This window comes from Bubalus kerabau, chromosome 5 (assembly GCF_029407905.1).
Source record: "Bubalus kerabau isolate K-KA32 ecotype Philippines breed swamp buffalo chromosome 5, PCC_UOA_SB_1v2, whole genome shotgun sequence".
NCBI lineage: Eukaryota > Metazoa > Chordata > Mammalia > Artiodactyla > Bovidae > Bubalus > Bubalus kerabau.
The window spans coordinates 42,694,964-42,722,375 of record NC_073628.1 but is presented as its reverse complement, the minus strand read 5'-3'; the positions used below and the strand labels follow the sequence as shown (position 1 = coordinate 42,722,375).

At 42.9% G+C, this 27,412-nt stretch overlaps 1 protein-coding gene and 1 long non-coding RNA gene across 2 annotated transcripts in view; one reads left to right on the top strand and one right to left on the bottom strand.

Annotated features, from left to right (window-relative positions):
- The window catches only part of CCDC83 (coiled-coil domain containing 83), a 55,787-nt gene extending 53,309 nt beyond the window's left edge, over positions 1-2,478 (bottom strand). The window contains exons 1-2 of the mRNA XM_055583504.1: positions 2,361-2,478; positions 2,007-2,082 (exon numbers count right to left, since the gene is read on the bottom strand). The gene's annotated coding sequence lies outside the window, so the exon portion shown is untranslated. The remainder of the gene's footprint in view (positions 1-2,006; positions 2,083-2,360) is intronic.
- A 1,146-nt stretch (positions 2,479-3,624) lies between these two features.
- LOC129652669 (uncharacterized) lies at positions 3,625-27,412 on the top strand. The gene is made up of 3 exons (XR_008714673.1): positions 3,625-4,133; positions 5,510-5,629; positions 27,035-27,412. It is a non-coding gene; the product is annotated as an uncharacterized LOC129652669 (long non-coding RNA).

Here is a 27,412-nt window from a genome sequence, read left to right as displayed (position 1 = left end):
CCTCTTATCCCATAATGCTTTGACTCTGTAAAGTGTGTTAGTCATTCAGTTGCGTCCAACTCTTTGCGGCCCCATGGGCTGTAGCCCACCAGGCTCCTCTGTGCATGGGATTTCCCAGGCAGAACTACTGGAGCTGGCAGCCATTCTCTTCTCCAGGGAATCTTCCTGACCCAGGGATCAAACCCAGGTCTCCTGCACTGCAAGGATTCTTTACCTTCTGCATTATCCCCCAAACAAGGAGTCTGTCCTTTCCTGCACGGTCTCAGGGTCCTGGCTCAATACCTAGAAAGTTCCTCATGACTTTGTGGAGCCATGAATATCCAGAAGCTTCCTAATGACTCCTTTCTTAGTTCTATGGAGGCTGGGAGTGGCAGTTCTGCCCTAATGCCTTTCTAGACATTTGAAGTGGATCCTGATGTTTGCTAGCTAATGTTTCATATATAGATTGAAATAGTGGATATTTACTTAATAGCATCAGTAATGATAAAAGTTCTGAATAAGATTCCATCAGGGGTTGAGAACATGATTTAGTTAAGAAAAGATCCCTCTATGAGTATTGGAAGTCTTGAAGTCTAGACATGGCTTTGCCATTAACAAGCTATAAAATGTCAGTCTAACAACAGCTGTAATAATGCAGTACTTCCAAAAGCCTTTGTTAACGAACAATCTGACATCTAACCATTAAGGCACTCATCTTCAACAAAGTATAACTCCCCAAATACTGAAAGGTAACTACTTCAGCAACTCATTTTGGGAATTCAAAAACAGATATTAACATATAGGTCACCATCTCCCATAGGCACAAACTGGGTGTTCAGATCTGATTCAAATGCCTGACTGGCAAATAATATGCACAGTCACTTTCTTTCCTGATGGTCCTATTTATTTGCTCATAATATTGTATATACCCTGATTGGAAAGTAAAATGACTTTTAAATTCAAATTCTCAGTTAGGCTAGGATACTATTTTTAATACAATCTAAAATGTTGTGGAAATGCTCTCCAGCATATATTTAAAAAAAAAAAAAAACAAAACACCTGAATGCATTTAAAGGCTCTTAGTAGTGATAATATCACCTAAATTTAGTCTCACAAAATTTCAGACCCACCTCATTTGTATAGATCATATACATATAGCCTCAAACAACTTTAAAATGTAAGATACAGCCAATTTGGAAAAGAAACATAACCATGAAGAGAATATGGTGAGAATAATGGACATATATACATGCAGGACTTTCCACACTCTGATGGTGAAGGAGAATGAAAAGACCTCTCTCCTTTAACAGTGAATAAAGCGTGCCAACTGGGGCTGGGTCTTGGGGGTGGTGGAAAGAAAACAATGAGCAATTATTACACATGTTGATAAATACCTAGTCTTATTCTTTTCCTTCTCTGCCTTCACAGGAAGCTTTCTCTCTTTTTTTGTCATCAGATGTGACATGTTCTCTCACCTCCCAACTGCTTTCTCAACTCTCTCCACCCAGCAGAGAATTATGGGGTAAGAAGGGGAATGAGGAGACAAACAAGCTGCGATACAAATCTAACAGATTAATAAAAGAAAGAAGCCAAGCGTCCTATTTAGAAGGATGCTGCCAGCAGCCAGGGCAAGAAGCTGAGGGTGAAGAGGCATCAACGCCACACCCAGAGCTTATAAAGCTCCTGCAGCGGGAGGGCTCCATGCTGGTACTAAGGGCGCAAAGATTTGCGGCGTCTGTTATCTAAAGCCTTTCACCAGACTGCGGATTCAGCGAGAAGAGCATTAAGGAGATTGGAGTCTAGACCTAGCTCCTCCATGAAGGAGTTTTATAACCTCGGACAGGTCTCTAGACCTCTCTGACCCTCGCTTTCTCTTCCATCTTTCCTACCTGTCATGATTATTAATGAGGCTCAAATGCTTTGGGAAAACTGCCAAGCGATAAAGCCCCATACGAACAGAAGGCATGATTAATCTACTGAGCATCCGTTGTGTGCCAGAGGCTGAGGGCATCACGAAGGTTACAAACCTGAGTCAAAGTCAGATCCTGCTCTCCGGAACTGAGATCTCAGAAAGGCAAATGAGCAACGTATCCAGGGGTTCTACTGTGAGGCGGAAAGAGAGATGCGTTAGTATTCTGATCGGATCCAAAAAGTTCTTCCTCCCTTTGTGTCTTTTGAGTGAAAAGGTTAGGAGGTTAGCGGCTCCTAACCGCCCAGCACTTCACTCGATGTTGGACCCCCGGAAAGTCGGAACCGCAGGCCCGTTTTGTGCGGAGCCAGCTGCAGGGCCAGTGGGTACCGGGCGGAGATGCTCAAAAAAGTCTTCAGAGTCAGACTGGAAGGAGCCGGGGCCGAGCAAGGAGGCTAGGCAGTGTACTGACCTCCCCTGGACGGCTTCCGGGTGCGGATACACAGCAGTGGACCCGAAGGCAGCGCGCACGGCCGGCGGGCGGACCCGGCCAGTTCACTCCAGGGCAGCCGCCGCGCCCTCCGTTTCCAAGGCGACCGGCGCGCGCGGGCCTCCCCCTTCCACCACCGCAAGCCGCGAGCGGCGGGCCAGGCCCGCCCCCTGGTGGCCGCAGCGGGGAACAGTCAGGTCGAGGGTCCGCGCTCCAGTTGTCTCCCTATCCGGTTCTCACCGTCTCAACTCGCGAAGCTGCACCGAGACTCCCTCAGTTCAGTTCAGTTCAGTCGCTCAATCGTGTCCAACTCTTTGCAACCCCATGGGATGCAGCACGCCAGGCTTCCCTGTCCATCACCAACTCCTGGAGTTTACTCAAGCTCATGTCCATTGAGTCGGTGATGCCATCCAGCCGTCGCATCCTCTGTCGTCCCCTTCTCCTCCTGCCTTCAATCTTTCCCAGCATCAGGCTATTTTCCAATGAGTCAGCTCTTCGCATCAGGTGGCCAAAGTATTGGAGTTTCAGCTTCAATATCAGTCCTTCCAATGAACACCCAGGACTGATCTCTCCTTTAGGATGGACTGTTGGATCTCCTTGCAGTTCAGGGGACTCTCCACAGTCTTCTCCCAACACCACAGTTCAAAAGCATCAGTTGTTTGGCGCTCATCTTTCTTCACAGTCCAACTCTCACATCCATACATGACCACTGGAAAAACCATAGCCTTGACTAGACGTAACTTTGTTGGCAAAGTAATGTCTCTGCTTTTTAATATGCTGTCTAGCATATTAGGTTGGTCATAACTAACCTAGGTTGGTCTAGGTCTAGGTTGGTCATAACTTTTCTTCCAAGACTCACTCGCCCACTTTTAACTCCCTCGCGAGGCGAACTGGGAGGCCGCAAGTGGTGCAGAGGCTTGAGATCTAGGCTCTGTGTTGTGACTGCAAGCTACTCCCTGTTTCTTCCGTTGTAAAGTTAGACATCAGGATTGGACCGTGGTTTTCCGACAGCTTGTAGGATGGGAAAGGGATGTGCGTTCTGCCCGCCTCTCCGCACCCCGCCCCTTCCTCCACGGAGGCCTCTCTCCTGCCTGCTTTCGTTTTGTGTAAGCATTTTCTCGGGTTTAACTCCAAGAAGAACTGCAGACCCCTGGACTAAATGCTTTTAAGTTAACTGTAAATGGCAACCCACTCCAGTATTCTTGCCTGGAGAATCCCAGGGACGGAGGGGCCTGGTGGGCTTCCATCTATGGGGTCGCACAGAGTCGGACACAACTGAAGCCACTTAGCAGCAGCACAGCTCTAAAAGCCCTTGATCCTGCTTATGTTCCTTCTCGTTGTATCTTTTTTTTTTTTTTGGCTCCAAAACCTCAAGAAAACCCGTATAGATTTCGTCTTTCCCTCTCTTTCCACTTTTGGCAGCTCTGGTTTTGGAGAAGAGTCTTGAGAGCCCCTTGGACTGCAAGGAGATCCAACCAGTCCATCCTAAAGGAGATCAGTCCTGAATATTCATTGGAAGGACTGATGCTGAAGCTGAAACTCCAATACTTTGTCCACCTGATGTGAAGAACCGACTCACTGGAAAAGAACCTGATTCTGACAACTGAGCGACTGAACTGAACTCCTAATTTCAAGGGGGAAAAATATACACCTACAACTCGTGAATTTCCCTGTTTCCTCACCTGGGTTCATTCTCATTTCCTGCCTGAAGACAATTTCTTATATTCTGAGAGCACTTAGTTACATTTGAGTCAAGTAGGTATCCTTTTTGTCTTGTAAGTCTAACATTTGGCATCCTTGAATTTGATTTTTTAAAAATACATTTTCATGTATTTCATGATTAATGCTGTTACATGAATACATATTAAGAGCTTATGGAGGAGAACTGAAGCAGCAAATACAAATATTAATTACCTTTGGTTAAGGTAATTTTTCTAAGTAAAAAGTCACCTGAAACCTAGCTTCTTTGAGGTCATTTATGTCTTCTACCTTGTTCAAACTGCCCTTTATTTATTCTTCTAGGGTTTTATATTTGTTCAGTGTTAATTTGCTGTGTTCTACACATCTGATAAAGTGTTTTTAGTTCCTTGGTCTTCTCTAGAAGAGCAGCAAGAAGTTGGGGAGTAAAATGATTGAATAGAGTACAGGTATAAGAGGAAAAAAGTTACCACCATCCCAATTTTTAAAGCATGGGGATTTTTTGTTGTTGTTGTTAAACGGAAAAACAATTTTGTGATTCTTCAGGACTTTGAATTCCTTCCCAAATCCTAGGCCAGCTTCTTTTGCTAGAGTCTGGGCCTATGGTCAAAATGTATTTTTACCCTATCATTTATCTCCTGTGCAGTTTTTCTTATGGTGTTTGCCAGTTGGTGGTCAAACAGTGAAGCCAGATAAAAACCATTTGCTGAGTTTCTTCATTTGGCCTTGATTTTCTGTTAGCCTCCCCATGTTGAATGGTGCAGAAATAGAGGTAGGAGAGTGTCTGTGGTAGAAAAAGCCAAATGTTGTCTGATTTTGGCAGAAACACAAAGAATTTGTTTGGTATTTCGGTGGCTAAACATTTTATACTTTTAAACTTATTTTCATTACCTCTGCAAATAAACCATAAGGCAGTCAACGAAATGTATTAAGTCTCACAATAATTTTTAGAAATATGAGCTAGTGATTAACCCACTGATTTTGTAAAACAGTTCAGACTTCTGGTAAATCAGAGTTTTAACTGACAACAAAATTACTTTTAAGCACTGGAAAAGCCCTGGTGTAACTTCTTATCCAAAAACTTGGTTCTCCAAAAATTGGAAGCAGTTAAATTGGTGTTTTGCAAAAAAGTCATGAAGTAAAATGCTCTCTTGAGGAAAAGTTTACATCACCTTTAAGCAGTCATGGTGACAAGCTCATTGAAGGGATAATGTTTTGACCTGTCATCCACTGGTATGATTATAAAATGGGGTTGTTTCCACTTTATTTATGCATGCTTAGCTGCTCAGTCATGTCTGATTCTTTGCTACCCTTTGGACTGTAGTCCGCCAGGCACCTCTGTCCATGGGATTTTTCAGACACGAATACTGGAGGGGGTTGCCATTTCCTCCTCCAGGGGATAAAAGTTCCATATTTTTTTTTTTTCCCTTCAGGCTGGAGGTATGGCTCTTCAGCCTATGTCTCTTCATCTCTTCAAACCAAGTTTAAGTTGAATGAAGAGTGCTCTGGCAAAAAAGAAGTCACTTCTCTTCTCTCCCACTGATCTCCTCTGGGTAAGTTTGGAAATGAATTGTGTGATCTCTGTTCTCTCTGGGGAAGAGGAGCCCAAGATGCTAAAAGTTGGAGACAGAAGGTCATGTCCCAGGAGCTTGAACCAGGTGCTGCGCATGGTGCTTGAAGGCTTCAGTGTGTGGTGACACGAGAGCATTTTAGCTTTCAGGCCATTTTCAAACATGACCACATAAGATAAACATTCAAGTAAATGTATGCATGCGTGCTAAGTCACTTCAGTCATGTCCGACTCTTTGCAGCCCTGTAAACCATAGCTGGTCAGGCTCTTTTGTCCATGGGATTTTCTCCAGGCAAGAATACTGGAGTGGGTTGCCATGCCTTCCTCCAGGGGATCTTCCCTACCCAGGGATCACACCCTTGTTTCTTGTGTCTCCTGTATTAGCAAGTGGGTCCTTTAACACTAGTGCTGCCTGGGAAACACCATTCAAGTAAATAGAACATGACAAAAAAATCTGGAAATACATATAGCCAGTTGCTTCAGACAAAAATGCCAAGGTAATTAACAAAAGGATACTATTTTCAACAAATGCTACTGTAGCAATTACATATCTGGGGAGAAAAAAATTAGACTTACCTTGACCATACACAAGAAAATTAAAATGAATCATAGATCTGAACATAAAAGCTGAAGCTATAGAACTTTTAGAGTAAATCATAGAAGAAAATCTTTGTGACCTTAGGTAGGCAAAGAGCTTGAATCTAAAGAGAGAGAGAAAGTTCATAGCAATACAGGCACACCTCAAGAAACAAGAAAAAAGTCAAATAAATAACCTAACTCTACACCTAAAGCAACTAGAAAAGGAAGAAATGAAGAACCCCAGGGTTAGTAGAAGGAAAGAAATCTTAAAACTTAGAGCAGAAATAAATGCAAAAGAAACAAAAAAGATCATAGCAAAAATCAACAAAACCAAAAGCTGGTTTTTTGAAAGGATAAATAAAATTGACAAACCATTAGCCAGACTCATCAAGAAACAAAGGGAGAAAAATCAAATCAATAAAATTAGAAATGAAAATGGAGAGATAACAACAGACAACACAGAAATACAAAGGATCATAAGAGAGTACTATCAACAATTATATGCCAATAAAATGGACAACGTGGAAGAAATGGACAAATTCTTAGAAAAGTACAACTTTCCAAAACTCGATCAAGAAGAAATAGAAAATCTTAACAGACCCATCACAAGCATGGAAATTGAAACTGTAATCAAAAATCTTCCAGCAAACAAAAGCCCAGGTCCAGACGGTTTCACAGCTGAATTCTACCAAAAATTTAGAGAAGAGCTAACACCTATCCTGCTCAAACTCTTCCAGAAAATTGCAGAGGATGGTAAACTTCCAAACTCATTCTATGAGGCCACCATCACCCTAATACCAAAACCTGACAAAGATCCCACAAAAAAAGAAAACTACAGGCCAATATCACTGATGAACATAGATGCAAACATCCTTAACAAAATTCTAGCAATCAGAATCCAACAACACATTAAAAAGATCATACACCATGCCCAAGTGGGCTTTATCCCAGGGATGCAAGGATTCTTCAATATCCGCAAATCAATCAATGTAATACACCACATTAACAAATTGAAAAATAAAAACCATATGATTATCTCAATAGATGCAGAGAAAGCCTTTGACAAAATTCAACATCCATTTATGATCAAAACTCTCCAGAAAGCAGGAATAGAAGGAACATACCTCAACATCATAAAAGCTATATATGACAAACCCACAGCAAACATTATCCTCAATGGTGAAAAATTGAAAGCATTTCCTCTAAAGTCAGGAACAAGACAAGGGTGCCCACTTTCACCATTACTATTCAACATAGTTTTGGAAGTTTTGGCCACAGCAATCAGAGCAGAAAAAGAAAGAAAAGGAATCCAAATTGGAAAAGAAGAAGTAAAGCTCTCACTGTTTGCAGATGACATGATCCTCTACATAGAAAACCCTAAAGACTCCACCAGAAAATTACTAGAACTAATCAATGACTATAGTAAAGTTGCAGGATATAAAATCAACACCCAGAAATCCCTTGCATTCCTATACACTAATAATGAGAAAACAGAAAGAGAAATTAAGGAAACAATTCCATTCACCATTGCAATGGAAAGAATAAAATACTTAGGAATATATCTACCTAAAGAAACTAAAGACCTATATATAGAAAACTATAAAACACTGGTGAAAGAAATCAAAGAGGACACTAACAGATGGAGAAATATACCATGTTCATGGATTGGAAGAATCAATATAGTGAAAATGAGTATACTACCCAAAGCAATCTATAGATTCAATGCAATCCCTATCAAGCTACCAACAGTATTCTTCACAGAGCTAGAACAAATAATTTCACAATTTGTATGGAAATACAAAAAACCTCAAATAGCCAAAGCGATCTTGAGAAAGAAGAATGGAACTGGAGGAATCAACCTGCCTGACTTCAGGCTCTACTACAAAGCCACAGTTATCAAGAGAGTATGGTACTGGCACAAAGACAGAAATATAGATCAATGGAACAAAATAGAAAGCCCAGAGATTAATCCACGCACATATGGACATCTTATCTTTGACAAAGGAGTCAAGAATATACAATGGATTAAAGACAATCTCTTTAACAAGTGGTGCTGGGAAAACTGGTCAACCACTTGTAAAAGAATGAAACTAGAACATTTTCTAACACCATACACAAAAATAAACTCAAAATGGATTAAAGATCTAAACGTAAGACCAGAAACTATAAAACTCCTAGAGGAGAACATAGGCAAAACACTCTCTGACATACATCACAGCAGGATCCTCTATGACCCACCTCCCAGAATATTGGAAATAAAAGCAAAAATAAACAAATGGGACCTAATTAACCTTAAAAGCTTCTGCACATCAAAGGAAACTATTAGCAAGGTAAAAAGACAGCCTTCAGAATGGGAGAAGATAATAGCAAATGAAGCAACTGACAAACAACTAATCTCGAGAATATACAAGCAACTCCTACAGCTCAACTCCAGAAAAATAAATGACCCAATCAAAAAATGGGCCAAAGAACTAAATAGACATTTCTCCAAAGAAGACATACAGATGGCTAACAAACACATGAAAAGATGCTCAACATCACTCATTATCAGAGAAATGCAAATCAAAACCACTATGAGGTACCATTTCACACCAGTCAGAATGGCTGTGATCCAAAAGTCTACAAGTAATAAATGCTGGAGAGGGTGTGGAGAAAAGGGAACCCTCTTACACTGTTGGTGGGAATGCAAACTAGTACAGCCACTATGGAGAACAGTGTGGAGATTCCTTAAAAAACTGGAAATAGACCTGCCTTATGATCCAGCAATCCCACTGCTGGGCATACACACTGAGGAAACCAGAAGGGAAAGAGACACGTGTACCCCAATGTTCATCGCAGCACTGTTTATAATAGCCAGGACATGGAAGCAACCTAGATGTCCATCAGCAGATGAATGGATAAGAAAGCAGTGGTACATATACACAATGGAGTATTACTCAGCCATTAAGAAGAATACATTTGAATCAGTTCTATTGAGGTGGATGAAACTGGAGCCTATTATACAGAGTGAAGTAAGCCAGAAAGAAAAACACCAGTACAGTATACTAACACATATATATGGAATTTAGAAAGATGGTAACAATAACCCTGTGTACGAGACAGCAAAAGAGACACTGATGTATAGAACAGTCTTATGGACTCTGAAAGAGAGGGAGAGGGTGGGAAGATTTGGGAGAATGGCATTGAAACATGTAAAATATCATGTATGAAACGAGTTGCCAGTCCAGGTTCGATGCATGATACTGGATGCTTGGGGCTGGTGTACTGGGACGACCCAGAGGGATGGAATGGGGAGGGAGGAGGGAGGAGGGTTCAGGATGGGGAACACATGTATACCTGTGGCAGATTCATTTTGATATTTGGCAAAACTAATACAATTATATAAAGTTTATAAAATAAAATTAAATTAAAAAAATAGAATAATAGTTTGGACTTAATCAAAATTAAATATTTCTGCTCTTTAGATAGTTTCTTTAAAAAGAAAATGGAATTTTAATCACTCACGTGGTATGTTTTTAAGGTCAACAGGCAGGAATTCTTAAGAAATAGTTACATGAGTTTCAAAACAAAGAGTCATCATGCACAGTATTTTGTCTTCTGGTTCCTTAAAGTCAAGTCAAATTCAAGAATGTTCTAGGCGATCGTGGAACATTTCATTGGCACTGTAAAAAAATCCCCGATGTTTGTGTCCAGAAGTATCTTGGGGCCCCCATACATTGAAAAAGAATAAATTTTATGGCAGAAGAGGAATATAAATTTGAGAGAAGGGGACTAGGGAAGAAAAGAACTTTGAGCACAGTCCTTAGGGATGAAGGGGAAGTGAGAGCGGAGGGGTTTTCAGCGCTCAGTGCATTATTCTGGGAAGAGTTCAGACGAGCTCCCTCTTTCACCTACGTTGCTGCAGCCCATTGTCAATCACACAAGCTCAGTTTTAGGTGTCAGGCTCCTTCCTGCTCGAGGTTTCATTTGGAGATGGATCTGCATGCCTGAAGACTGTATGATCACTGCTGCCCAGACTGAGAAAGACTTTAGGAACCTTAGTTTAGGGACGACATACTTATTTACTGGATTTTGCAAAATTGTTCTGTTACCAAATATGAGCGACTTTATGTTTAGCAGTAAAATTCCCAGGTATTTAGTCTTTAATTAGTTTTAAGAAGATGAAAAGGCAAACCACAATCTGGAAAAATATTTTCAATTTATATACTTGACTAAAGGCTGGTATCCATAATTTATAAATAACTTCTAAAGCTCAGTAATGAGAAAATAGAATAGTTGGATATAAATGCCAAACGATCTGAACAGATACTCTGCAAAAGAAAATATATCATTGGCCAACTGGTATATAAAAACATGCTCAACATCATTAGTCATAAGGGAAATACAAAATAAACCCCAATGAGATATCACTATTTACCCATTAGAATGGCTAAACTTAAAAAGACTGATAATACTATGTGTTGACAAGGATGTGGAGCGGTTAGAACTTTCTTGTATTACTGGTGGAAGAGGAAGATGACACAACCATTTTGGAAAACAATTTGGCAATCTCTTATAAAGTTAAGCATATCTACTGTATGACCCAGCTACCACACCCTTGTTTTCCCTCGTAGCTCAGTCGGTAAAGAATCCACCTGCAGTGCAGGAATCTGCCTGCAATGCAGGAAACCCAGGCTTGATTTCTGGGTCCAGAAGATCTGCTGGAGAAGGAAATGGCAACCCACTCCAGTGCTGCGTGGGAAATCCCATGGACAGAGGAGCCTGGTGGACTATAGTCCATGAGCTCTCAAGAGCTGGACACAATTTAGCAACTAAACCACCACCATACCTGTAGATATTTATCCAGAAGAAATGAAAATGAATGTCCAAGCAGCTTTATCATGATAATGTAAATCTGGAAACAACTCAGATGTCCATCAGTAAGTAATTGCATAAGCAAAAAGTTTACATTCATACAATAGAATCTACTTAGTAATAAACAAAGAAATTAATTATCCATACATCCAACAGCATGATGGTCACAAAAGCATTTAGCTAAGTGAAAAAGTCAAACGTGAAAAGTTATATACCATATCACAGAAAATTCTAGAAAATTCTGAAAGCAGATCACTGGTTACTGAATGCTGATGGGGGTGGGGGCGGGGGGGGGGATGAAGGGATTGACTATAACAGGACAGGAGGGAACTTTTCAGGAGGAAGGAAATGTTCTAGAGCTCGATTGTGGTGGTGGTTACAAGGGTGTATGTATTTGTTAAAACTCATCAAATTATCTTTAAATGGGTGCGTTCTATCGTATATAGATTACGTGTTTAAAGTTAATTTAAAAATGGCTACACGTTATTTCATGACTCCTCTCATCAAGAAATGGGATCTGTTTCCTCTCCTTGAATCTGGGTGGTCTTATGCCTGCTTCAACCAACAGAATATGGCAAAAATGACTCTATGTTGCTTCCAAAGCTGGATCATAAACACGCTGGCAGCTTCTTCCAGGTTCTTTCGGGATACTTGCTGTGGGGGAGGTCAGCTACCTGTAGAAAGTCCACTCTGAGATGACCATACTAGATAGACCAAGTGTATGCTCTGTGGTCAACAAGCTGAGTTCTGCCTTCCAGCCCGAAAAGTGCCAGGCATGTGAGTGAAACCAACTTGGATCTTCCCAACCAGCCCATCTATCAGCTGAGTATTGCTGAGTTGATTTCAGTTGATGCCACAAGGGGATCATCAGTTACTAACCTACAGAGTCTGGGATATGGTTGTTTAAAACCATCGAGTTTTGATAGTGCATTAATGGTCCACTACATAACAGATTACCCCACATTTAATGATTCAGACAACAATAATCACTTACTATCTCACAGTTTTTTTATGGCTCAGGAATTTAGGAGCAAGTTGACTGGGCAGTTCTAACTTGGGGTATCTCATGAGGTCAGATGTTGGACAGATTCTGACTCTTGCCTGGAGGAGGTTTCAGTCTAGAGAGAGGAAGGGGCAATAGAAGCAGGGTTGGGTAACCCCTGGAACAGGGGTGAAAGCAGAGAGTTAAGGGAAAACCCAGCCCAGTCTTGAGACTCAGGGAAAAAATTCCCAGAGGAAGTGAGGTCTAAACCCAGACTTGACAGTGAGCAGGAATGAGTCGTTTTGGAGGCTAGGGCGTGAGAGGGGCTGGGACAGAGACACGGGCGTGTCCCAGGGCCTAGAGGTGGAAATGAGCATGATGAGTCAGCTCCTTATGGAGCTGAGAGAAATGGTTAGGGTCTCAGAGAGAGGAACGGAGCGAGAGGGGAGGCTGGGTGAGCCAGCAGAGACACCCTTGTACGATCAGAAGCGTTCACGCTGGCTCCAGTGTGGAGGAGGGTGGGGGAAGTCAGATGGAGACAGTTTCCAGGATGAACTCCACTGACCACGTCTTTTTCTGCCTCAGCGCCTCTCACCTAAGGTCTAGTTTCTCAGGCTCTGCCTTTTGCCAGAGGGCAGTGACTGGCAGAAAGAATGAGCTCATCTCCTGGGCTCAAGTTATCAGCTTGTCCAATCTCTGGAGCCTTCTCTGAGCCTCAGGTGGGATGCCCACCCCCGCACCAGAAAGTCATCTATGAAACTCTGCCTCTAACAAACATATTAAAGGAATCAGAACATGTGGAGTGACACTGCCTCCATATGGAGAATGGGGCCTTACAGATAATAGCTTCCATCTTTTAGAAGCTGTATTTGTATAATTGGTTTTCACTTGGTTTTCTTACTGAGGTAAGAACACGTGAGATATGCCCTTTTAAAATCTCAGGTGTATAATAACAATATTGTTAACAATAGGCACTCTGTTTAACAGCAGATCTCTAACATTTATGCAGCTGCATAACTGAAACTTCATTCCTGTTGAACAGCAGCTCCCTATTTTCCCTTCCTATGAGTCTGAGTATTTTAGGTATTTCCTATAAGTGGAATCATAGAGTATTTGTCCGTCTGTGACTGGCTTATTTCACTTAGCATAATGTCCTTCTGGTTCATTCATGTTGTTGCAAGCAGTAGTATTTCCTCCTTCTATTAAAGGTACATAACAGTCCATTATTGCACTCATCTCACACGCTAGTAAAGTAATGCTCAAAATTCTCCAAGCCAGGCTTCAGCAATACGTGAACCGTGAACTTCCTGATGTGCAAGCTGGTTTTAGAAAAGGCAGAGGAACCAGAGATCAAATTGCCAACATCTGCTGGATCATCGAAAAAGCAAGAGAGTTCCAGAAAAGCATCTATTTCTGCTTTATTGACTATGCCAAAGCCTTTGACTGTGTGGATCACAAGAAACTGTGGAAAATTCTGAAAGAGATGGGAACACCAGACCACCTGACCTGCCTCTTGAGAAACCTGTATGCAGGTCAGGAAGCAACAGTTAGAACTGGACATGGAACAACAGACTGGTTCCAAATAGGAAAAGGAGTTCGTCAAGGCTGTATATTGTCACCCTGTTTATTTAACTTCTATGCAAAGTACATCATGAGAAAAGCTGGGCTGGAAGAAGCAAAAGCTGGAATCAAGATTGCCGGGAGAAATATCAATAACCTCAGATATGCAGATGACACCACCCTTATGGCAGAAAGTGAAGAGGAACTCAAAAGCCTCTTGATGAAAGTGAAAGTGGAGAGTGAAAAAGTTGGCTTAAAGCTCAACATTCAGAAAACAAAGATCATGGCATCCAGTCCCACCACTTCATGGGAAATAGATGGGGAAACAGTGGAAACAGTGTCAGACTTTATTTTTCTGGGCTCCAAGATCACTACAGATGGTGACTGCAGCCATGCAATTAAAAGATGCTTACTCCTTGGAAGGAGAGTTATAACAAACCTAGATAGCATATTCAAAAGCAGAGACATTACTTTGCCAACAAAGGTCCGCCTAGTCAAGGCTATGGTTTTTCCTGTGGTCATGTATAGATGTGAGAGTTGGACTGTGAAGAAGGCTGAGCGCCGAAGAATTGATGCTTTTGAACTGTGGTGTTGGAGAAGACTCTTGAGAGTCCCTTGGACTGCAAGGAGATCCAACCAGTCCATTCTGAAGGAGATCAGCCCTGGGATTTCTTTGGAAGGAATGATGCTAAAGCTGAAACTCCAGTACTTTGGCCACCTCATGCGAAGAGTTGACTCATTGGAAAAGACTGTGATGCTGGGAGGGATTGGGGGCAGGAGGAGAAGGGGACGACAGAGGATGAGATGGCTGGATGGCATCACTGACTTGATGGACGTGAGTCTGAGTGAACTCCGGGAGTTGGTGATGGACAGGGAGGCCTGGTGTGCTGTGATTCATGGGGTTGCAAAGAGTCGGACACGACTGAGCAACTGATCTGATCTGATCTGAACAGTCCATTGAATGAATATACCATGTTTTGTTTATCCATTCATCTATCAATGGACATTGACGCTGTTTCCATATTTTGGTTATTGTGAGTAATACTCCAGTGAACTTACAAGTGCGGATGTCTCTTTGAGATCCTAATTTCAGTTCTTTTGGATAAATACTCAGAAATGGGATTGCTGGATCATATGGTAGTTCTATTTTGAATTTTTTGAAGAACCTCTATACTGTTTTCCAAAATTTTAATTCACAATTCAATAGCTTTCCTATCAGAAACAATGATTTAGAACAGACTATGGGAAAATATGCCATATAAAAATATCACAGAGTTTATAATACTGATAATATATATTCAAAACCTAAATAATATATATATATATTAAAGCTCTTAAAACTTTTGACTTAGCATACTTCATTGGAAAGGAAATACTATGTACCTAAAGAGAAAATATATAACATTGAAGAATGTCAATGTCAGTCCTTTCCAAATAAATGTTTAAGTTTAATGCAGATCTACAAAAAAACATTTATTTGCAGAAGAGAAAATAGTTGGGGCATTTTCAGGACTATATATTAATATTAGCAAATCCAAGGTAGTGTGCTCTATTTTTAAGTAAAGTGAAACAATGAGGCTTTGGATTATTCCCTACATTTCATAGGGTGTTGAAGAAATACTAAATATTTTACCTTTTATACAGCGCACTAAGAAAACCTTGCAAAAAACCACATGATGTGATTTCTTTTAGATGCTATGTCCAGAAAAAGCAAATCTACATACAGACAGACATTGAGGCCTCAGTTTGAATTGTACACAGTAGGGTCACCAGCAGGGGGACCACTTGGAGAGAGAACTGTCCAGATGACTGCTGAGTCGCTCAACAGGGCACTGCAGAGAGCCTTTGGGCCCTGAAATGGAAAGATCCTTCTAGTGAATGCACCTGACTTTGGAAATTGCTCATTGTTGGGTGCAGTGAGGCTGAGAGACGTAGGATACAGAACCACTCTTTGTTGATGCTTATTTTCTTTAAGACCATGAAATTTGAAGTAAGATAGTCCAGGATTTTTCTGAAGCTGCTTACCAGCTGTGTGACCTTGAGTAAGTTACTTCATTTTTCTGCACCTCAATTCCCCATCTATAAGTGGAGATAATGTTTCATACTCTTCTGATGATTAAATAGACACCTGGTACAATTCCTGGCACATAGTAGCTTCTCCATCATGGTGGTGGTTTAGTCACTAAGTTGTGTCCGACTCATTGAGTGCAGGCTCCTCTGTCCGTGGGATTTCCCAGGCAAGAATACTGGAGTGGGTTGCCATTTCCTTCTCCAGAGGATCTTCCCAACCCAGGAATACTCCTTCACACTCCATCATAGTCCTTCTAAAATACTACTTTAAAGAGAATTCCAGAAAGTCAGGGAAGTGGAGATCTTCTGGGTCATATTTGGCTGATCTGGTGGGACCCAAATAGGCATCTCTGATGTTATCGCTGAGTCATGTCTGACTCTTTGCAACCCCATGGTCTGCAGCATGCCAGGCTTCTCTGTCCTTCACTATCTCCTGGAGTTTGCTCAGATTCACGTCCATTGAGTCCATGATGCTATCCAACCATCTCATCCTCTGCCACCTCCTTCTCATTTTGCCTTTAGTCTTTCCCAGCATCAGGGTCTTTTCCAACGAGTCAGCTCTTCGCATTGGGTGGTATTAAGTATTGGAACGTCAGCTTCGGCAACAGTCCTTCAATGAATATTCAGGTTGATTTCCTACCCAGCTCCAAACCTGTATAGTCAACTGCCTACTCAACATCAGTTAGATATCTCACATGTATATCATGCATCAAACTCATCTCCTACCCCCTGTAGTCTGCCCCTGCTCCTCGAGGCTATATCCATATTCAGCAAATAGAACCAGAATCCACTTAGCTGTTTAATTCTGCAGACGGGGAGCATTTTCAATTCCTTCCTTTCCCCCCAGCCCCAGATCTAATCAGTCTTTTACTTCTGTCAGTCTACCCTGAGATTGGGTAGATTGAGCCCATTCATTAATTTTCATCCAAAAATATTTGTTGAGTGGCTCACTATGGACCAGGCACCAAGCCAGTCTCTGTCTTCACTGCCTCCTTTCTAATATGGCTCACAATTTAGTCCTAATTTGACTGAAGAAATAGATTCCCAACTATTTGCCTGAATTGACTTTTCACCTCCTCTAATCCTTTCTCTACATCCTTCCAGAGATTCAGTCCTTTGCTTAAGACCTTAAGTGGCTTCCTACAGAGCCCTTAGGAAAGAATTCCTGACACAGTTGGTAAGGCTTTCTAAAATCCCATCAGGTCTAGGGCAGGTCCACCATTGTGTCATTGGTTGGGTTCTCCTAGAAGGATACCTTGAGATTGAAATTTGAGTGCAAACTGCCCATTTGGGAGGTAGTCTCAGGACACTCTGGTGGGAAGACAGGAAAATGAAGAGAGAAGGAAAAGAAACCAATTCAGCGTGCATTAGTGAGCAGGTTACTGGGAGATGGGTAACTGGGGCTCAGGCTCACTGGAGAACTCTGGAAGATGGTATATGCTATGGGCTGAATTGTGTTCCCCTAGAATGTGTATGTTGGAGCCCTGACCTCAACTGTGACTGTGTCTGGAGATAGGGCGTGGTGGTGGTTGTGGTTTAGTCGCTAAGTTGTGTCTGACTATTTCGACCCCATGGATTGTAGCCTGCCAGGCTTCTCTGTGCATGGGATTCTCCAGGCAAGAATACTGGAGTGGGTTGTTGTTGGTCCTTCTCCGAGATAGGGCATATAAGGAGGTAATTAAAAATCAAGAAGGTCCTACAGTGGGATGGTAAAGGTGGGGCCTAGATATAGTAGGATTAGTGTCTTTATGAAAAGAAGCACCATATTTGCAGAGATGTGGATGGACCTAGAGATGTCATTGAGAGTGAAGTAAGTCAGAGAAAACCAAATATCATCTATTAATGCATATGTGTGGAATTTATAAAAATAGTATAGATGAACTTATTTGCAAAGCATAAATAGAATGTGTGGAATTTATAAAAATAGTATAGATGAACTTATTTGCAAAGCATAAATAGAGACAGAGGTAGAGAACAAACGTATGGCTAGTTATCAAGGCGGGAAGGGAGAGCTGGGTGAGCTGGGAGATTGGGATTGACCTTTACTAACTGCTGCTGCTGCTGCTTAGTCACTCAGTTGTGTCTGACTCTGTGCGACCCTATGGACTGCAGCGCCTTTGTCCATGGGATTCTCCAGGCAAGCGTACTGGAGTGGGCTGCTGTGCCCTCCTCCAGGGCATCTTCTCGACCCAAAGATCGAACCTAGGTCTCCTTCTTTGCAGGCAGATTCCTTACCACGGAGCCACCAGGGAAGCCCCTGACATATACACACTGCTATGCATAAAATAGATAACTAATGAGAACCTAACTCCACTCATTGCTCTGTGGTGACTAAATGGGAAGGAAATTCCAAGGAAGAGGCGATATATGTATATAAATATATAAAAAATCAATATAATAAATATATTTTATATTTAAATAAATATTTTATATATATATGAGGTGAAAGTTGCTCAGTCGTGTATGACTCTTTATGACCCCATGGACTATATACAGTCCATGAAATTCTCCAGGCCAGAATACTGAGTAGCCTTTCCCTTCTCCAGGGGATCTTCCCAACCCAGGAATTGAACCCAGGTCTCCCACATTGCAGGCGGATACCAGCTGAGCCACCAGGGAAGCCATTTCCTTCTCCAGGGGATCTTCCCTACCCAGGGATCGAACCTGGGTCCTCCTCCATTGTAGGCAGACGCTTTTACCGTCTGAGCCACTGGGGAAGTTTTATATATATATATATATATATATATATATATATATATATACATGTGGCCAATTCACTTTACAGAAGAAAGTAATACAACATTGTAAAGCAACTATACTTAAAAAATACAAGGAAGACGCTGGAGACCTCTCTCTCTGTCTCCTCTGGGGTCGCACAAGAGACCACGTGTGCACACAGAGATCTGGTGGCTGCCCACAAGTCAGGAAGAGAGGCTTCACCGGAAACCAGCCATGCTGGCAGCCTAATCTCAGCCACCCAGCCTCTCAGAACTGAGAGAAAAAATGCTGCTGTTTTTGGCATTTTGTTACTGGCAGCTCCAGCTAAGGCGGCAGAGAAGAGCCTCAGAGTTGTCGGAGGGCGCCCCCGGGGGGAGCGGGGTGATTAGTTCTCAGTCCTCTTTTGCCGTTGGTTCAGGGCGGCCCCAGGGGGTCCTGACTCCCCCGCGGTTAAGCCTGCGCCAGGCGAGGGCCGAGCTCCTGTTCACTGTGGTCAGAGGCGCTCCTGCGGGGAAGGAGCCTTCCGTCTGCCTGGTGGGTGCTGAGCGGACGCGGGCGGGCTAGCCGTGTCCCCACGGCTCCCGGAAGGCGTCTCATCTCCTCGTGGCTCTCCTTGCCCTGGCCTGAGTCATCGACTCATCTGTTAGCTCTGTAAGGGTGGCACCGCTCTGCTTCCCCAGGGTACCACCAGGGCTTAGCACAGAGCCAGATATATGATAGGTGCTCAAGAGATATTTAGTGAATGTTTGGATAAATGAAATGTGATCCTTTCAGAAAGGAACCCAGTCACGTCATGCTTTGTATTTGACAAAAAAAAAAAAAAAAAAAAAAAAAAAATTAACACAGCCAGCAACAAAAGCTCTAACTATTGTTAAGTTTGAATCCCCACACTCACATAAATCACTGACATTTCTTAATAATGCCAACAAAAGGCCTAATTAGACTTCCTAAGTAAAACTTCCCAGGTGGTAAGAAATCTGCCTGCCAAACAGGAGATGCAGGTTTGATCCCTGGGTCAGAAAGATCCCCTAGAGTAAAGAAACAGCAACCCACTCCAGTACTCTGGCCTGGAAAATTCCATGGACAGAGGAGCCTGGTGGGCTATAGTCCGTGGGGGTGCAAAAGAGTCAAACACGACTGAGTGACTAAACAACAGCAACAGACAAAGCTTAGGGTGTGCATTTTTATCCCTTTGCGACCAATATGGTCCCAATGTCTTTCATCTAGTCCCCAGTCACTCCACACATTGTGCCCGGGCCAGGGAACCTGAAATGCCCAAAGTCCACGCGGGCAGAGCTGGGCTCTGCCCTGGAAGATGGCTCCCAGCTGCTCCTCAGCAGCAGGACGAGCAGGTGGAGCCTACGAAGGCGGCCTCCCGGAGCGTGGACTTTCTCCTGCGGCCACTGTCGAGCCATGAGGAGAGACTTCCCAGCAAGCTGAAAGCCCGATTGCAGAGAGAGACGTGGAACGCTGATGTTTAGACGGAATGGCGTGGGAAGAGGCTGGAGGCTGGGGAACAGAGAGAGAGGAAAGAGACTGAGATGGTGTGACTGATGGACGCTGGGGCCGTGTGAAGCTTTCCACTGCAGTTGACTGGGCTGGCTGGCGACTGAGAAATCACTGCGGTGAATGAATCAAAGTCTGCCCCTTCCTGTTACGTTCTCTTTGAAGTTGTTTCCTAAAGCACCGAAGGGGTGTTTCAAAGAAGAGTAAGATGTGTGCATGTGTTCAGTCGCTCAGTCGTGTCCAACTCTTTGCGACCACATGGACTGTAGCCCACCGAGCTCCTCTGTCCATGGAATTTTCCAGGCAAGAATACTGGAGTGGGTTGCCATTTCCTACTCCAGGGGATCTTTCTGACCCAGGGATTGAACCTGCATCTCTTGCATCCCTTACATTGAGAGGTGGTTTCTTTACCACTGGCACCACCTGGGAATTGCAGTAACAAAGGTTTCCCACAAACAAAAAGAATGCAAGTTCCCAAAATGGTGGAGGTTTAAAAAGGAGGCAAGTTCACTTTAGTTGCTCAGTCATGTCCAACTCTTTGTGACCCCATGAACTGCAGCACACCAGGCCTCCCTGTCTATCACCAACGCCCAAGGTTCACTGAAACTCACGTCCATCGAGTCAGTGATGCCATCCAGCCATCTCATCCTCTGTCGTCCCCTTCTCCTCCTGCCCCCAATCCCTCCCAGCATCAGAGTCTTTTCCAATGAGTCAACTCTTCGCATGAGGTGGCCAAAGTACTGGAGTTTCAGCTTTAGCATCATTCCTTCCAAAGAAATCCCAGGGCTGATCTCCTTTAGAATGGACTGGTTGGATGTCTTGCAGTCCAAGGGACTCTCAAGAGTCTTCTCCAACACCACAGTTCAAAAGCATCAATTCTTCGGCACTCAGCTTTCTTCATAGTCCAACTCCCACATCCATACGTGACCACTGGAAAAACCATAGCCTTGACTAGACAGATCTTTGTTGGCAAAGTAATGTCTCTGCTTTTGAATATGCTATCTAGGTTGGTCATAACTTTTCTTCCAAGAGTAAGCATCTTTTAATTTCATGGCTGCAATCACCATCTGCAGTGATTTTGGAGCCCAAAAAAATAAAGTCTGACACTGTTTCCACTGTTTCCCCATCTATTTCTCATGAAGTGATGGGACCAGATGCCATCATCTTCATTTTCTGAATATTGAGCTTTAAGCCAACTTTTTCACTCTCCACTTTCACTTTCATCAAGAGGCTTTTGAGTTCCTCTTCACTTTCTGCCATAAGGGTGGTGTCATCTGCATATCTGAGGTTATTGATATTTCTCCCGGCAATCTTGATTCCAGCTGGTGTTTCTTCCAGTCCAGCGTTTCTCATGATGTACTCTGCATGTAAGTTAAATAAGCAGGGTGACAATATACAGCCTTGATGTACTCCTTTCCCTATTTGGAACCAGTCTGTTGTTCCATGCCCAGTTCTAACTGTTGCTTCCTGACCTGCATATAGGTTTCTCAAGAGGCAGGTCAGGTGGTCTGGTATTCCCATCTCTTTCAGAATTTTCCACAGTTTATTGTGATCCACACAGTTAAAGGCTTTGGCATAGTCAATAAAGCAGAAATAGATGTTTTTCTGGAACTTTCTTGCTTTTTCGATGATCCAGCAGATGTTGGCAATTTGATCTCTGGTTCCTCTGCCTTTTCTAAAACCAGCTTGAACATCTGGAAGTTCACGGTTCACATATTGCTGAAGCCTGGCTTGGAGAATTTTGAGCATTACTTTACTAGCGTGTGAGATGAGTGCAATTGTGCGGTAGTTTGAGCATTCTTTGGCATTGCCTTTCTTTGGGATTGGAATGAAAACTGACCTTTTCCAGTCCTGTGGCCACTGCTGAATTTTCCAGATTTTCTGGCATATTGAGTGCAGCACTTTCACAGCATCATCTTTCAGGATTTGGAATAGCTCAACTGGAATTCCATCACCTCCACTAGCTTTGTTCATAGTGATGCTTTCTAAGGCCCACTTGACTTCACATTCCAGGATGTCTGGCTCTAGGTCAGTGATCACACCGTTGTGATTATCTTGGTCATGAGGATCTTTTTTGTACAGTTCTTCTGCGTATTCTTGCCACCTCTTCTTAATATCTTCTGCTTCTGTTAGGTCCATACCATTTCTGTCCTTTATCGAGCCCATCTTTGCATGAAATGTTCCCTTGGTATCTCTAATTTTCTTGAAGAGATCCCTAGTCTTTCCCATTCTGTTGTTTTCCTCTATTTCTTTGCATTGATTGCTGAGGAAGGGTTTCTTATCTCTCCTTGGTGTTCTTTGGAACTCTGCATTCAGATGCTTATATCTTTCCTTTTCTCCTTTGCTTTTCGCTTCTCTTCTTTTTGCAGATATTTGTAAGGCCTCCCCAGACAGCCATTTTGCTTTTTGCATTTCTTTCCATGGGGATGGTCTTGAGCCTGTCTCCTGTACAATGTCATGAACCTCCATCCATAGTTCATCAGGCACTTTGTCTATCAGATGTAGTCCCTTAAGTCTATTTCTCACTTCCACTGTATAACCATAAGGGATTTGATTTAGGGCTATGGTTTTTCCAGTGGTCATGTATGGATGTGAGAGTTGGACTGTGAAGAAAGCTGAGCGCTGAAGAATTGATGCTTTTGAACTATGGTGTTGGAGAAGACTCTTGAGAGTCCCTTGGACTGCAGGGAGATTCAACCAGTCCATCCTAAAGGAGATCAGTCCTGGAAGTCATTGGAAGGACTGATGCTGAAGCTGAAACTCCAATACTTTGGCCACCTCATGTGAAGAGTTGACTCATTGGAAAAGACCCTGATGCTGGGAGGGATTTGGGGCAGGAGGAGAAGGGGATGACAGAGGATGAGATGGTTGGATGGTATCACCGACTCAATGGGCGTGAGTTTGAGTGCACTCCAGGAGTTGGTGATGGACAGAGAAGCCTGACGTGCTGTGATTCATGGGGTCACAAAGAGTCAGACACAACTGAGCGACTGAACTGAACTGAATGATCTAGTGGTTTTCCCTTAAATTTTCTTCAATTTAAGTCTGAATTTGGCAATAAGAAGTTCATGATCTGAGCTACAGTCAGCTCCCGGTCTTGTTTTTGCTGAGTGTATAGAGCCTCTCCATCTTTGGCTGCAATGAATATAATCAATCTGATTTCAGTGTTGACCATCTGGTGATGTCCATGTGTAGAGTCTTCTCTTGTGTTGTTGGAAGAGGGTGTTTGCTATGACCAGTGTGTTCTCTTGGCAAAACTCTATTAGCCTTTGCCCTGCTTCATTCTGTACTCCAAGGCCAAATTTGCCTGTTACTCCAGGTGTTTCTTGACTTCCTGCTTTTGCATTCTGTTCCCTATAATGAAGAGGACATCTTTTTTGGGTGTTAGTTCTAAAAGGTCTTATAGGTCTTCATAGATCCGTTCAAATTCAGCTTCTTCAGTGTTACTGGTTGGGGCATAGGCTTGGATTACTGTGATATTGAATGGTTTGCCTTGGAAACGAACAGAGATCATTCTGTCGTTTTTAAGATTGCATCCAGGTACTGCATTTTGGACTCTTTTGTTGACCATGATACCTACTCCATTTCTTCTGAGGGATTCCTGCCTGCAATAGTAGATATAATGGTCATCTGAGTTAAATTCACTCATTCCAGTCCATTTCAGTTCGCTGATTCCTAGAATGTCGACATTCACTCCACTTACAATTTGCCTTGATTCATGGACCTAACACTCCAGGTTCCTATGCAATATTGCTCTTTACAGCATCGGACCTTGCTTCTATCACCAGTCACAACAACAGCTTGGTATTGTTTTTGCTTTGGCTCCATCCCTTCATTCTTTCTGGCGTTATTTCTCCACTGATCTCCAGTAGTGTATTGGGCATCTACTGACCTGGGGAGTTCCTCTTTCAGTATCCTATCATTTTGTCTTTTCATACTGTTCATGGGGTTCTCAAGGCAGGAATACTGAAGTAGTTTTTCATTCCCTTCTCCAATGGACCACATTCTGTCAGACCTCTCCACCATGACCCTTCTATCTTGGGTGACCCTACACAGCATGGCTTAGTTTCATTGAGTTAGACAAGGCTGTGGTCTGTGTGATCAGATTGGCTAGTTTTCTGAAGCGCGCGGCTGCAACGGACCACACAGAAGCGCGGCTGAGAGGAGCTACCCCACGCCCAAAGTCAGGGCAGGCGACTGAGAGCACCAGGGTGCAATGGCGCAGGAGCTATCCCAGGTCTGAGGTCAGGGGCGGTGGCCAAGAGGAGCTACCCCATGTCAAAGGAGCGGTGGCTACATGGGCGCAGGAGGGCCGAGAGGAGCTACTCCACGTTCAAGGTCAGGAGGGGCAACCTCGTCCAAGGTAAGGAGCAGCAGCTGCACTTTGCTGGAGCAGCTATGAAAAAATATCCAACGTCGCAGGTAAGAGAAACCTGAGTAAGATGGTAGGTGTTGCAAGAGGGCATCAGAGGGCAGACACACTGAAACCATAATCACAGAAAACTAGCCAATCTGATCACAAGGACCACAGCCTTGTCTAACTCAAGTAAGTGGTAGCTCTTATAATTAATACTATTTGTGAAATATGCCTCTAAATTCTGGGGATTAGAATTTATTTATTGTTTTACACCTATGTACTTTGGAGCATACTCACATAGCCATTTAAAATAGGGAGTAATGTAAAGAGCTTTAGTTCATAATGGTCACTATATAAGTATAATTAATAGATTATTCCAGAAATTGGGTTTTAAAATGATATACACTTAAAATTAGGTAGACTTGCTTTCAAAACCAAGCCGGTACATTGGTTTCTTGGGTGCATGCATATGTCAAAATTTGTACTGTTATTATATGTCAGTTATGCCACAATGAGGCTGTTTTCTTTAAAAAATTAAGCCACCAACAATAAGTGGAATTAAATAGATGAAATAGCTTTATTATTTAGGATAATATTTGATTAATTTAATTATGTTTTAAACCAAAGGGATCTGTCTCCACTATTTGGGTCCAATTTGAGGACAGTTTAATTGTTTCTGAGATAGTTCTTTTTTTAAATTGAGATTCAAACTGCAGTTTGACAAATGTTGATGTCATCACTGCTGAAACTCCACTCCTTAAATGTAAATATTTGCTGAAGGTTAATCTTGCTTTAACAGCACAAAAGGAAACTTATCTCCATTTCAGAATTGATGGTTGCTTTTTATAGTCACGCCTGAAAAATATTCATAATGCCAGGTTTTTTCAGCTGTCATCCTTCACAGATCTGGTACTACATGAACTTGGGCCTCTTTCTAAAGAGTGACTACTTAAGTGTACAATTAATGAGCCATGAGTATCTGCATGTGATTCAACAGTCTGTATTTTTGCTACTGTTATGGCAGCAACAACTGTTGTATTATTTAACACCCATTGAGTGCACTGAACTTCGGTTTGTTGTTGTTGTTCTTCAGTTTCCCAGTCGTATCCGACTCTTTGCGACCCCATGGACTGCAGCTTGCCAGGCCTCCCTGTCCCTCACCATCACCCAGAGTTCATGCTCCTTGCATCGGTGATGCCATCCAATCTCATCCTCTGCTGCCCTCTTCTCCTTCTGTCCTCAGTCTTTCCCAGCATCAGGGACTTTTCCAATGAGTTGTCTGTCTGCATGAGATGACCCAAATACTGGAGCTTCAGCTTCAGCATCAGTCCTTTCAATGAATATTCAGGGTTGATCTTCCTTACGATTGACTGGTTTGATCTCCTTAGTGTCCAGGGGACTTTTAGGAGTCTTCTCCAGCACCATAGTTCTAAGGCATCAATTCTTTGGCCTTCTGCCTTCTTTACAGTCCAGCTGTTACAACCATACATGACTACTGGAAAGACCATAGCATTGACTATATGAACCTTTGTAGGCAGAGTAATGTTTCTGCTTTGCAACACACTGTTGAACTTGGGTTCAGTTCAGTCAGTTCAGATGCTCAGTCATGTCCAACTCTTTGCGAACTTGGGTTAGCCAGCCCCAAAACCTGCAAATAAAGCCTTAGGGCATAGAATGGAGAGGTGAAAAAAAGCAGATATGGGTCTGACAGCAGGTGATGCTTCCATGAATTTCGTGAAGAACTTAGAGTGTCTTTGCTTGTATTTCTCCGAAAGCAGATTCTGAGATAAGAGCTTGTGATCCAGATAGTTTATGTAGGAAGTGATCCCTGGAAACACAAGTAAGGAAGGGGGAGGAGTGGATGGAAAGGGAGAAATGCCAAGAAAGGGTGCATTAATGAGCAAGTTGATGCTGTGGGAGACTGGGACTCAGTCTCACTAGGGGCCCTCTGAGGAGTCATTTGAACAAGCTTCACAGTTGTCTCCCAGAGGGATGGTGACTCTGGAGGATTTTTCTGCAGCGTCATGGCCTCGTTGTTTGAAGGTCACCCTGGAAAGTGGGGATATTAATTACACACACACACACACACACACACACACACACACAGTGCTTGTGGACTGAGCATGGTCTTGTTGACTAAAGAAAGTCCCCAGGCAGAGACATAAAGAAATGTTAGCCATTGAGGTGGGAAGCTGGCAGTGAGCATGCAAACTACCCAGAGCAATTGCAGATGAACTCAGAAGCTGGGTAAGGGGCTGTGGGCTGGAACACCAATGCCATCTGCTACATGGATCATTTAGGATCTTTGATGTGATAGAATATCAATGCTAACTGTTGAGGAATGTGTAGTAATATGGTGAAAGCAATGGGTTTATAAATTCTGAAGGAGGAACTTCCTTTTTACCATTAAGTGTTCTTGCCTGGAAAATCCCATGGACAGAGGAGCCTGGTAGGCTGCAGTCCATGGGGTTGAGAAGAGTCGGACACAACTGAGCGACTTCACTTTCACTTTTCACTTTCATGCATTGGAGAAGGAAATGGCAACCCACTCCAGTGTTCTTGCCTGGAGAATCCCAGGGACGGGGGAGCCTGGTGGGCTGCCATCTCTGGGGTCGCACAGAGTTGGACACGACTGAAGTGACTTAGCAGCAGATTGAAATAAAATGGATGAAATGTAACAATTAGCTGGCCAATGCAGTTGACTTTTCTGTTGTTTTATATCCTGTAGACAAGTCGTTCTCAAAATGTGTTCTCTGGTTCAGCAGCATCAGAGTCACCGGGAATGCAAGTTCTCAGACCCGACCCCAGCCCTATTGAATAGAAGCTCTGTCAGTGGAGGAAGGCGGGGGAGAGGACTCAGAATGCTGTGACCAGCCCTGCAGGTGTTCCTGATTACAAACTAAAGTCAGAGAACTTCAGAGGCGGACAAAGCACCATACTGAGAGGATTAACTTTTATCCCAATCAAAAAGACTGGTTTCTAGTCTTAGTTGAGTGTGAACAAAGATAAATTATGTGATCTTTATGGGTCTTTTCCAATCTATAAAATGAGTAGTTTAGATTAGTATTCTGGAGTTTCAAACATCTTTTGAAAGCGGTGGAATATTTCCTTCCAAAGAAATTTTACCTGAGACACCAGTA